This window comes from Metopolophium dirhodum, chromosome 1 (assembly GCF_019925205.1).
Source record: "Metopolophium dirhodum isolate CAU chromosome 1, ASM1992520v1, whole genome shotgun sequence".
Lineage (NCBI taxonomy): Eukaryota > Metazoa > Arthropoda > Insecta > Hemiptera > Aphididae > Metopolophium > Metopolophium dirhodum.
The window spans coordinates 139,543,764-139,553,740 of NC_083560.1; the positions used below are offsets into that span (position 1 = coordinate 139,543,764).

Genomic DNA, 9,977 nt, shown 5'->3' on the forward strand with positions numbered 1-9,977 from the left:
TAATTAACTAGTTTTAAATTAAATACCATGATTAAATATTGAATAAAATAAAAATGCATATTTAAATATTATTAGGTATAAATTATGTATTTGAATTCTTACTTACCTATGATTTAAAAGTGAACAGTAAAGTAACAATTTTGTATTTTGTATTTATGATGCGCGTCAGTGTATAACACTGTAACGAACCCAATAATGCGCATAATATATTATTGTGCTCGTTTCGCTTTCGGCTACATTTGGCAACATAAAAACTAGATAAACAATAGCACTTAGAAATTCGACTAGATAAATCAAAGTCATATATCTGATTAGAAAACCTATGGGAAGATACCGAGAGGGCAATGCGAATCTTGTTATCTCATTACAATAGGTACTACAATCTCATCTTAAGCATAAACGTATGAATATAACAACTAAATATTGTTATGGAATATACATATGTATATGTATATATATATGTATGTAATGCATAGTATCTAAATAGTAACGGATGGCGTATAACATATATTGCAAACACGATAACAGAACACGATTCTCGGAATAACCAGGCGTGGGAATGTATCAATGATTAATTGAACAACGTCCTGTGAAATCCACAGATAAGTCGATAAACTAGGGGGAAGTAGGAGAGCAGGAGGCCCTATAAAACCAGACCCGAAACGGCCTGTAGATTAGACGTGTAACACCACAGTACAGGCGAGCACCTTCACGAAAAACAACGCAACAACTTGTCAAATTAGACTAATGCCCGTATGCATAGTCCTGTTGTTATGTGTCACATATAGTTGCTTAAGTGACCTTTAGCTAAGTGGCCGTTAACATTTTTATGTAACCCATAACTATTATTATGTCCCACATAAGTTGTGTCTCGCATAGACAATATTTATGTATTCAATAGCTATGTAAAAGTTTATGTTATAATAACCATTGTTATCAGGGTTATTATGTTCACATTAGTGAAAATTGATAAGATAACGAATAATAGTATTACTATTATTCGTAATTCAAATTTATATAATTCATTTTGTTTTCTAATTTAATAAAAATATTTTATATAATGACGAGCAATTCAGAAAAAAATAAACGAGCGCCCGTGCTCCTAATATTTTTTTTTTTTTTTTATTTAAAGTTTACAGGCTTCAACTTCAAAGGTTATTAGCCAACATTTATCCAACTTGTACCCTACTGAAAACGGCCTCCCCCAAGGATCAGTCCTCAGCGTAACCTTGTTTCTTATAGCCATACATGACATATTTCTCCAAGTCCAAAAACCCACCAAACACTTAATCTTCGCTGATGATTGCTACATATACTGCAGTGGCACCAACATAAATACTACCCGAGAAATACTTCAAAACGCACTCCACACTCTACAAGAATGGGCAAATAAATCTGGATTCATTTTTTCTCCACAAAAAAGCAAAGGCATACAATTCAATCTCAATATAGACACCATCCTTTACCTTAAAAACACTCAAATCCCCTTTCATAAATCACTCCGTATACTAGGACTGATTTTTGATAATAAGTTAAACTGGATTACGCATCTTAAACAGATAAAAGTTGCATGCAAAGCCAAATTGAATGTTATAAAAACTCTCGCCAACCATACATGGGGAGCAGATAAAAAGTCTTTGTTAAACATATATAAAACATTAATTCTATCACAAATCAATTACGGATCTCCAATCTACAATACAGCCAAGCCAAGACATCTCAAAACACTAGACCCCATACATCACGAAGGAATTCGTCTCTCGATCGGCGCTTTCAGAACAAGCCCCACAGAAAGTATATTATGCTATGCAGGAGAAATACCCCTTCAACTCATAAGAGACAAGACCACTCTCCTACACTGTATCAAACGGAAAACCACTCCCAACCACATAGGCCATATACCCCTCCTCAAAAACCACAACCCAGTCATCAATGACAATGTCAAAAAAAAACTTACAACAATACAAGATATCTACTCCAACTTATGCAATAAAATGAATATTCACACCTCCGTCGAAGAAAAAATCACCTTTCAAAAAAAACCCTCCCTGGCTATGGAACATAAAATTATCAACAGACTTACTCACACTCTGTAAACATGAGATAAGCCACAAAATTATAACATCTCACTTTCACGAAATTATCCAATCTCGTTTCCCTAATCACTCTCTAATCTACACGGATGCCTCAAAGTCTGAAAACGGTGTCGGCTTCGCAGTTGTTCATAATCAAACGATCATTAAACACAAGCTTCCCACAATAACAAACATATTCACTGCCGATAACTATGCAATACTCGAAGCAATTAAACTAGCGAATGCGCTTCAAACAAATAACTTTTTGATTATCAGCGATTCCCTCAGCGTCCTAACAGCACTAAAAAACCCATGGCCTAGTAGTGAAATAACTCAAATTACACAATCTGAGCTAATCAACACCCAGAAAACCTTCGAATTTATGTGGGTACCCTCCCATGTAGGAATTAAAGGCAATGAAACGGCCGATGAAGCATCCTCACTCGCCTCTAATATTCAACTCAACAGTACCATTGACAAAATATCATCCTACGATATTTTTACGTCCGTCAAAAATAAAATCCTTTTGTCATGGCAACACCACTGGGACTCCATTCCGCCTACCAACAAACTTAAACACATAAAATGTTCTGTGAAACAGTGGTCTACACCTCCGGACCTCAACCGGCGTCAAAATATTGCCATCACTCGCATTAGAATCGGTCACACCTTTCTCACACACTCCTTCCTCATCAGTAAAGATCAACCCCCTATATGCAACACATGTCAAACCCGTATCACCATAAGACACATTTTTGAAGAATGCCCAGTACACGAACCAACCCGCACTCTGCTCAACCTACCACCCAACATCAAAGAAGCTCTAAATGAAGAACACACTTTAAAAACTATCGAATTCATCACCAAAGACAACCTTATCAACAAAATATAGTTTTAATATAAATCAAATTGTAAATCTATTTAAACAAATATTGTAATTTTTTTAATATTGTAATCTACTTTTCTTTTTCCTAATATTTCTGAAGAGGAAAAATCAATAATATTACACTGCATATCAAAAGAAAGGGGCAATTGAATGCAAAAAAACAGATAAGTTTAGCAACAGGGACAAAAACTCAGTTTGGAAAAGAATTGCTGTTAATTTCAACACTCACTAACCTAACCTAACAAAGTAAGTACGTATATGAATTATACTATACAGGCAAATTAGGTATATTATATACTATACCTTCTTGTTTAATGTAATATAAAATAAATATTTCTGTTTGTAACTTCCATAATTAATTTGATTTACTGGTGTATTCAACCAATTATTATGATGTTACAAATTTTTTTATTGTAACTACCTAGTTACAATCTTCAAATCATAAACTTCTAGTAAAATTGTTTTCGCAGTACTGATGTAAATAGATTTTAATATACTAAAGTAAAAATAAGTTGTAAATGCGTACCTACATGAGATATAATTTGTTTACCAGAGAGACTCAAAATGTCTTCGCCGTTTTTGGGAGGTTGAAAAAGCCAAAAGTAGAAAAGGATTTGCAAGAGAAAGGAAAGAACACATGGAAACTGGAGGAGGCCCTGAAAAAAAATTTTAATGACAGTACACCAGAAATAAATGAAATATTAGTTCAACCTCAAATTGTGGAAGTGAAAAACACGTATTGTAAAATACTATGAGAGCGATGGAATTGCTCTTGAGCAATCTGGAAACATAACACAAGACCTTATTTCTATATCCCAGACACAAGACTTATTCCCATTAAATGACATAATTATGCATTCAAATATTTTATTAAATGTCCTGTGAAATACCGAATGGCAATGCGAATCTTGTTATCTCATTACAATAGGTACTACAATCTCACCTTAATCATAAATCATAAATGTATGAATATAACAACTAAATATTGTTATGGAATATACATATGTATATGTATATATATATGTATGTAATGCATAGTATCTAAATAGTAACGGATGGCGTATAACATATATTGCAAACACGATAACAGAACACGATTCTCGGAATAACCAGGCGTGGGAATGTATCAATGATTAATTGAACAACGTCCTGTGAAATCCACAGATAAGTCGATAAACTAGGGGGAAGTAGGAGAGCAGGAGGCCCTATAAAACCAGACCCGAAACGGCCTGTAGATTAGACGTGTAACACCACAGTACAGGCGAGCACCTTCACGAAAAACAACGCAACAACTTGTCAAATTAGACTTAGAGTATTTGTGCATAACAGTTCAATAAACAACTTTACTTTCAACCAGTCTAATTATTTATCAACTCTACCTAAAGAAATCCTCTACCAACGGTCTTGCTACCTGCAACTTTATAAACTAAGCAATTAACTCAATCAAAACAAACATTATCAGGTAGATCAGGTTCTAGATTTGATCCAGGTGTAAAGCACGTTCAATTAGAACAAATAACTAGGAAAAGAGTAACGAACGCAAAATATAAGATGGATTTAGATTAGGGTGACCATATTTTAAAAAAAAAAATACAGGACAAAATTAACAATAATTTAATTTTTTTTTATTTATACTTAATATATATATATCTATATTATATAATATATATTTCATAATTTAAACATAATTTTTAATAACACTGTATAAGATTAAATTCATGTACTTTACTTTTTTAAAAAACCTCTTAATTCATTTTGATGACGATTGTTCAGAGATGTCTTCACTATTTGATTTTTCATATTTTTCTGAAGAAGTAATTAGTTTTAATAATTGTGGATGTTCTAAAAGAAATGTATGAAATTCTGTACATGAAACATTTTTAAAATGTTGTTTTACGATTATTATCGATCTAATTGTGTCCACAAGAAATCGATTTTTCTCATCTGTCCATAAAACATTTGTAATTGAAAATACTCTTTCTACCGACGCGTTAGTTCCTGGAATAAGTACTGGGAGTAAATACGCACCTTCGCTTAGGCATTTTAATAGATTACTTTCCTAAAATTGTAAAATATTATATTAACGATTATCAACAAGTCGACAACACTCAACGATTGTTGGAACCCAACTAATAGATATTCGCTATTCGCCGTATTCACAAAACGTATTTTCAGTGATATAAATATAATAATAGATAGAATCGAAAGCATAGTCAGATAACGGTAAATCCGATAACTCCGATAAGCTCCTATAACTCGTAGACATACCGTCATACCCCATACTGATAAATTCAGACAATTACAAGATTACAATTATAATCATTATTCATTACTTTCGTAAGTTTCGTTTTCAATTTCATTCATTTTGTTTGATCAAAAAAACAGGACAAAAAGCGTCCTGAAAGAAGTTTGTCAGGACAACAGGACACAACGCTGAAATAAAGGACAATCCTGTAAAAAACAGGACGTATGGTCACCCTATTTTAGATAAAGCAGTTTCGATGATTCCAATTTGCACGGGTAAAAAGGACGTAGCAGAATTTATAAATACATGCGAGATAGCACTCAACGATATTGCAGAGATAGACAAACAGCTATTGTTAAAAATTATAACTTCTAAATTAGCGGGAAATGCTTTGGAAGTAACTAAATATCGCACATTAGATTCTTGGGAAGCAATAAAATCAATTTTACAAGGGGCATTCGAGCATAAAATTTCGGAAAGGGCTTTATCAATAGGTTTAAATACGGCACGTATGGCAGAAGGGGAAAGCGTAGCGAAATTCGCGAATAGAATTGAAGAATTATATTACAAATTATGTGCAGCTAGTACCATAGGGTTGAACAAAGCTGAGGAAACTGTAGTGAAAAACCAAACGAAAAAACAGGCAATGATTATATTTATGACGGGGTTACCAAATCACTAATATATAGTACTGAAAGCAAGAAGTCCTAAGTCTTTGGAGGAGTGTATACAAATGGCTCTTGACGAAGAAATCGAATATAATTCTAGGATGAGTATAGAAAATTTGCAGAATAATGCGGAAAGTCAAAAATTTTAGTAAAAACGAAAATCAGGGTGTAAATGGGGATAACACAAAGCAACAGAATAATAATGGTAAAAATAATACATTTTACCGCAGTAATAACGGGCATATGAATCAAAACGGCAGGAATAATAATTTTAATAATCGAAATAGTCATAGTAACGGATACAATAAATTCAATAAAAATGTTAATCGTGGAGGATACAGTGATTTTGATAATAATAATCGTAACGGATGACGCGGTCCCGCGTAATAGCTGTTTGAATTCAAATAGCCTTTTACGCGGAAAGCCGCGCAACGCTTCTCAAACAAACCGCCAATCGACGACGGACGACGCCGGCGCGTGACACCCGCGCCGTGAACCGTCTGCCGGCCGTTGGGTGAACCGGATTGTAATGTCACCAGTTTTTTGACGACCGATACGACACAGTCGACTTGCACCCGGCAGTCACATCACCCATTTTAATTGTTTTTTTTTTGAGTACAGTACTTAAAGTACAGGACTACAAGGCGAAGCAGACGTCCCAGCAACACCGCCTGGAAAAACCAGCGTCAACACCAGCCCCCGCCCCGTCAAAGCCAGAGCCTGCGACACCGAACCTCACTGTGGTCACGGTGCCGGAAGTGACAAACACTTCCGGAGCAACCGGAACCGCGGAACAACTAACAGCCGCGACCCCTCAAACCGCGGATATGGAAATATCCCCGGAAGAGGAGGCGAACCTGTTAGGTAAGACGGACGCAGGCATGGCTGGCACTGAAGACATGGAGGTCAGCCTCATGTACTTCAGTCCCCCCACGTCCCAAACATGACTAAACACCACCAGGGCCACGTCCGCTGAACACAGCTGGAAAAGCGTACCCACGGACAGGTGTCTACCACAACCACCCTCCACACACACCCTTTGACAACACCGGCAGTTTGGGGGGGGGGGGGGGGGAGTATGACTATATGATAAAGCCTTTTACGCGGAAAGCCGCGCAACGCTTCTCAAACAAACCGCCAATCGACGACGGACGACGCCGGCGCGCGACACCCGCGCCGTGAACCGTCTGCCGGCCGTTGGGTGAACCGGATTGTAATGTCACTAGTTTTTTGACGACCGATACGACACGGTCGACTTGCATCCGGCAGTCGCATCACCCATTTTAATTGTTTTTTTTTTTGAGTACAGTACTTAAGTGTGCCTACAATCTGTTCTCTTTGTTGTTCTCACTATTGTTTGGTTTTTTTTTTTTGCGTTTACGCTACAAATAAACGCGCAGTCAATCAATCGTGGTGTCGTTTTCTTTTTTTTTTGGTTCAGTTGGTCAGCAGACCCGTCACCACCTCATCCTCGCGGCTCCCCACAGGACCGCATCAACTGGCTCCCCGTACAGGAATCACCGGTAAGTGAAAACTTATTAACTTACCCCTTACTACCACCATCATATACCCTCCCCGTTGCGCGACTTGGAAAAAAGTTCCCGACGCGATCCGACAAAAACGTGGTTAGCTGGCGAAAACGGAAAAACCGGCGTCACGTAATATATTACATAAGGACGTAACGACCAGCCGCGCCGCCCGATTTACGGACGCACCGTCTACACCACGCGCGACGCTCCAAAGTCCACACACACACGACGTAGGTAGGTAGGAACGCAAGAGCGCGAGAGGGCCACACCACCACCGCCCAGCCCCACCGCCGATAACGTCAACACGCGATTACCCGGGACAGAAATACCACATAATCGGACTGCCGCCGCCGCCGCTCAAAGCGACAGCCGCCGTCTCCCTTAATCACAGTAGTGGGCCGGATAACGCACACACGCGCATCCGTGACAACACTCTGCGAAAACCGGTTACTGTGATCGCCCGACAAGCGCAATAACAAAACAATAACAACCCACTGACCTACATTCCGTACGCAAATAAACACCGATAAACGGTTAACACAGCTGATCGAAGGAACGCGACGACCTTTCCACCGACAACAGCCATATTTTTTATTTTCCCGTAAACAACACCGGAAAAACAACCGGACGTCATGCCGGGAAAATATATTAATGAGTTGACCGCCGTGGAGTTGCGCTACGAATGCAGGCAGCGCGAGTTGTCGGATACGGGCGCGAAGGTTGATCTTGAAATCTGGTTGATACAACGTTTCACGGACCTGAACCTACAGGCCAACGAAGTCCGGTTTCCGCCTATGGAACCCGCCGGGCATACCGGAAATAACCCGCCAACAGGTCAGATGCTTGAAGCCGGACAAAGGGAAAACCAACCGGTCGAATCATCACCCGCTCAACTACCGAACTTCACCACCAATAAACCACCCACACCCACACACCAACAGGCTATGGACATGATCCAAGCGAGTCGTTCCATAATTAAGGAAGTACGGCAAGCGGCGGAAAAATCGGCGCATGGGCACAGTCTGGAATCGCGACTGACCATGCTCGAGGACTGCATGGCCCGCTTTGGCGACGACCAACGTTGCATTGCAGAGACAATGCGATGCCTGGAAATGGGTATGGCACGCCAAGCACCGGAACACCAACCGGAAGGGACACCACCGACCCTCCCCCACCACACAGTGCTATCGAACAACACGGAATACGGTACGAGGTACTCCGCGGCACGCGAACCGTCGTCCGCGGGTAACCAGCACGCCGACCGTTCGGTACGTTTCGATGACACACCAAATTTATACCATGCCCCCTCCTCCACACACATATATGCGTCACAACAATCGACGTTGATACCATACGATGACGTATGTGCAGCGAAACATTCGCTGCCGGAGTTCCTCGGAACAACGCCCGAGGACCCAGTACGATTTATACACAAAGCGGAATCGATATTGTACCAAACGCGTATAGATAGGTCGGCCTGGACTAATATTGTCACGCAGCAGCTGGGATGAGTTCCGCGCCGAATTTTTAGAAAAATTCGACAACGTGGATATACGGTCACGTCTGCGGGCCGAGATAGTATCCGTCAGACAAACACCAACGCAATCGCTTATGGAGTTCGTGACACAAAAAAATAAACTCGCACGCCGCGTCAATACCGGGCTATCTGAAACACAGCAAGTCGGTACGATAGCCGGTCTAACGCGCAACGAATACCGCACGCATATACGATTGCAGAGACCAGCGACTTTCGGAGACCTCCGCCGGGTAGCTGGAATCCTGGAATACACACCAGACGAAACGCCCACACAACAACAGCCGAAACCGGCGTACAAAACATATACCTACACCCGCCCGCCCCAACCGACGCAACAACCGCGTACACGGGACGGTACTGCAGGTAAACCGCAACCGCCCAACCCGTGCAGGTACTGTGGAGGTCCTCGCTGGAACAGTGACTGCCCGGGAACACGCCGCGTTCGGGAAACGGGAAATGAGTCGACGGACAATTGTCCACGCCACCGCCTCAAACACACACACACACACAACCACGCCACCACACACAACGCTCGGCAATATAGACGGGGATATAACTATCAAACGCGCATCGATAAACTCGGCGTCATCAGATATATCACCCATCAAAAACATTAAAATTCCGTTAAGTAGCAGGTCATCATCACCACACACAACGACCCCTATCACGGAATTAACACGTACTCATACGGTACACACCCATAGCACAGGTAACCGAAACGGATGCTCTGGTAATGGCGGTGCAAACCGCTCCCCATAGTACCGGTAACGCGGTTAAGAACCAGTTACCCAGCTATACATCACAACCACCGTCGAATAACGCTAAACGTGTACGCCCCGACAAAATTCCGACCCCCGCGGTCGAACTCGAATTTAGGTCAGGCCCCGTAACAGCTCTACTCGACTCACAAGCACAAAAATCATATGTAAGCCCGAACATAGCACATAAATATGGCACACCCCCCTCACGGACAATCAACTCAGGTACGAATGGCGGACGGACATACCACAATGACGAGTGGTACCTCCACATTCGTA

At 40.6% G+C, this 9,977-nt stretch overlaps 1 pseudogene; it reads left to right on the forward strand.

Annotated features, from left to right (window-relative positions):
- Positions 1-947: 947 nt before the first annotated feature.
- Positions 948-4,527, forward strand: LOC132932780 (myb/SANT-like DNA-binding domain-containing protein 3; annotated as a pseudogene).
- Positions 4,528-9,977: the final 5,450 nt, after the last annotated feature.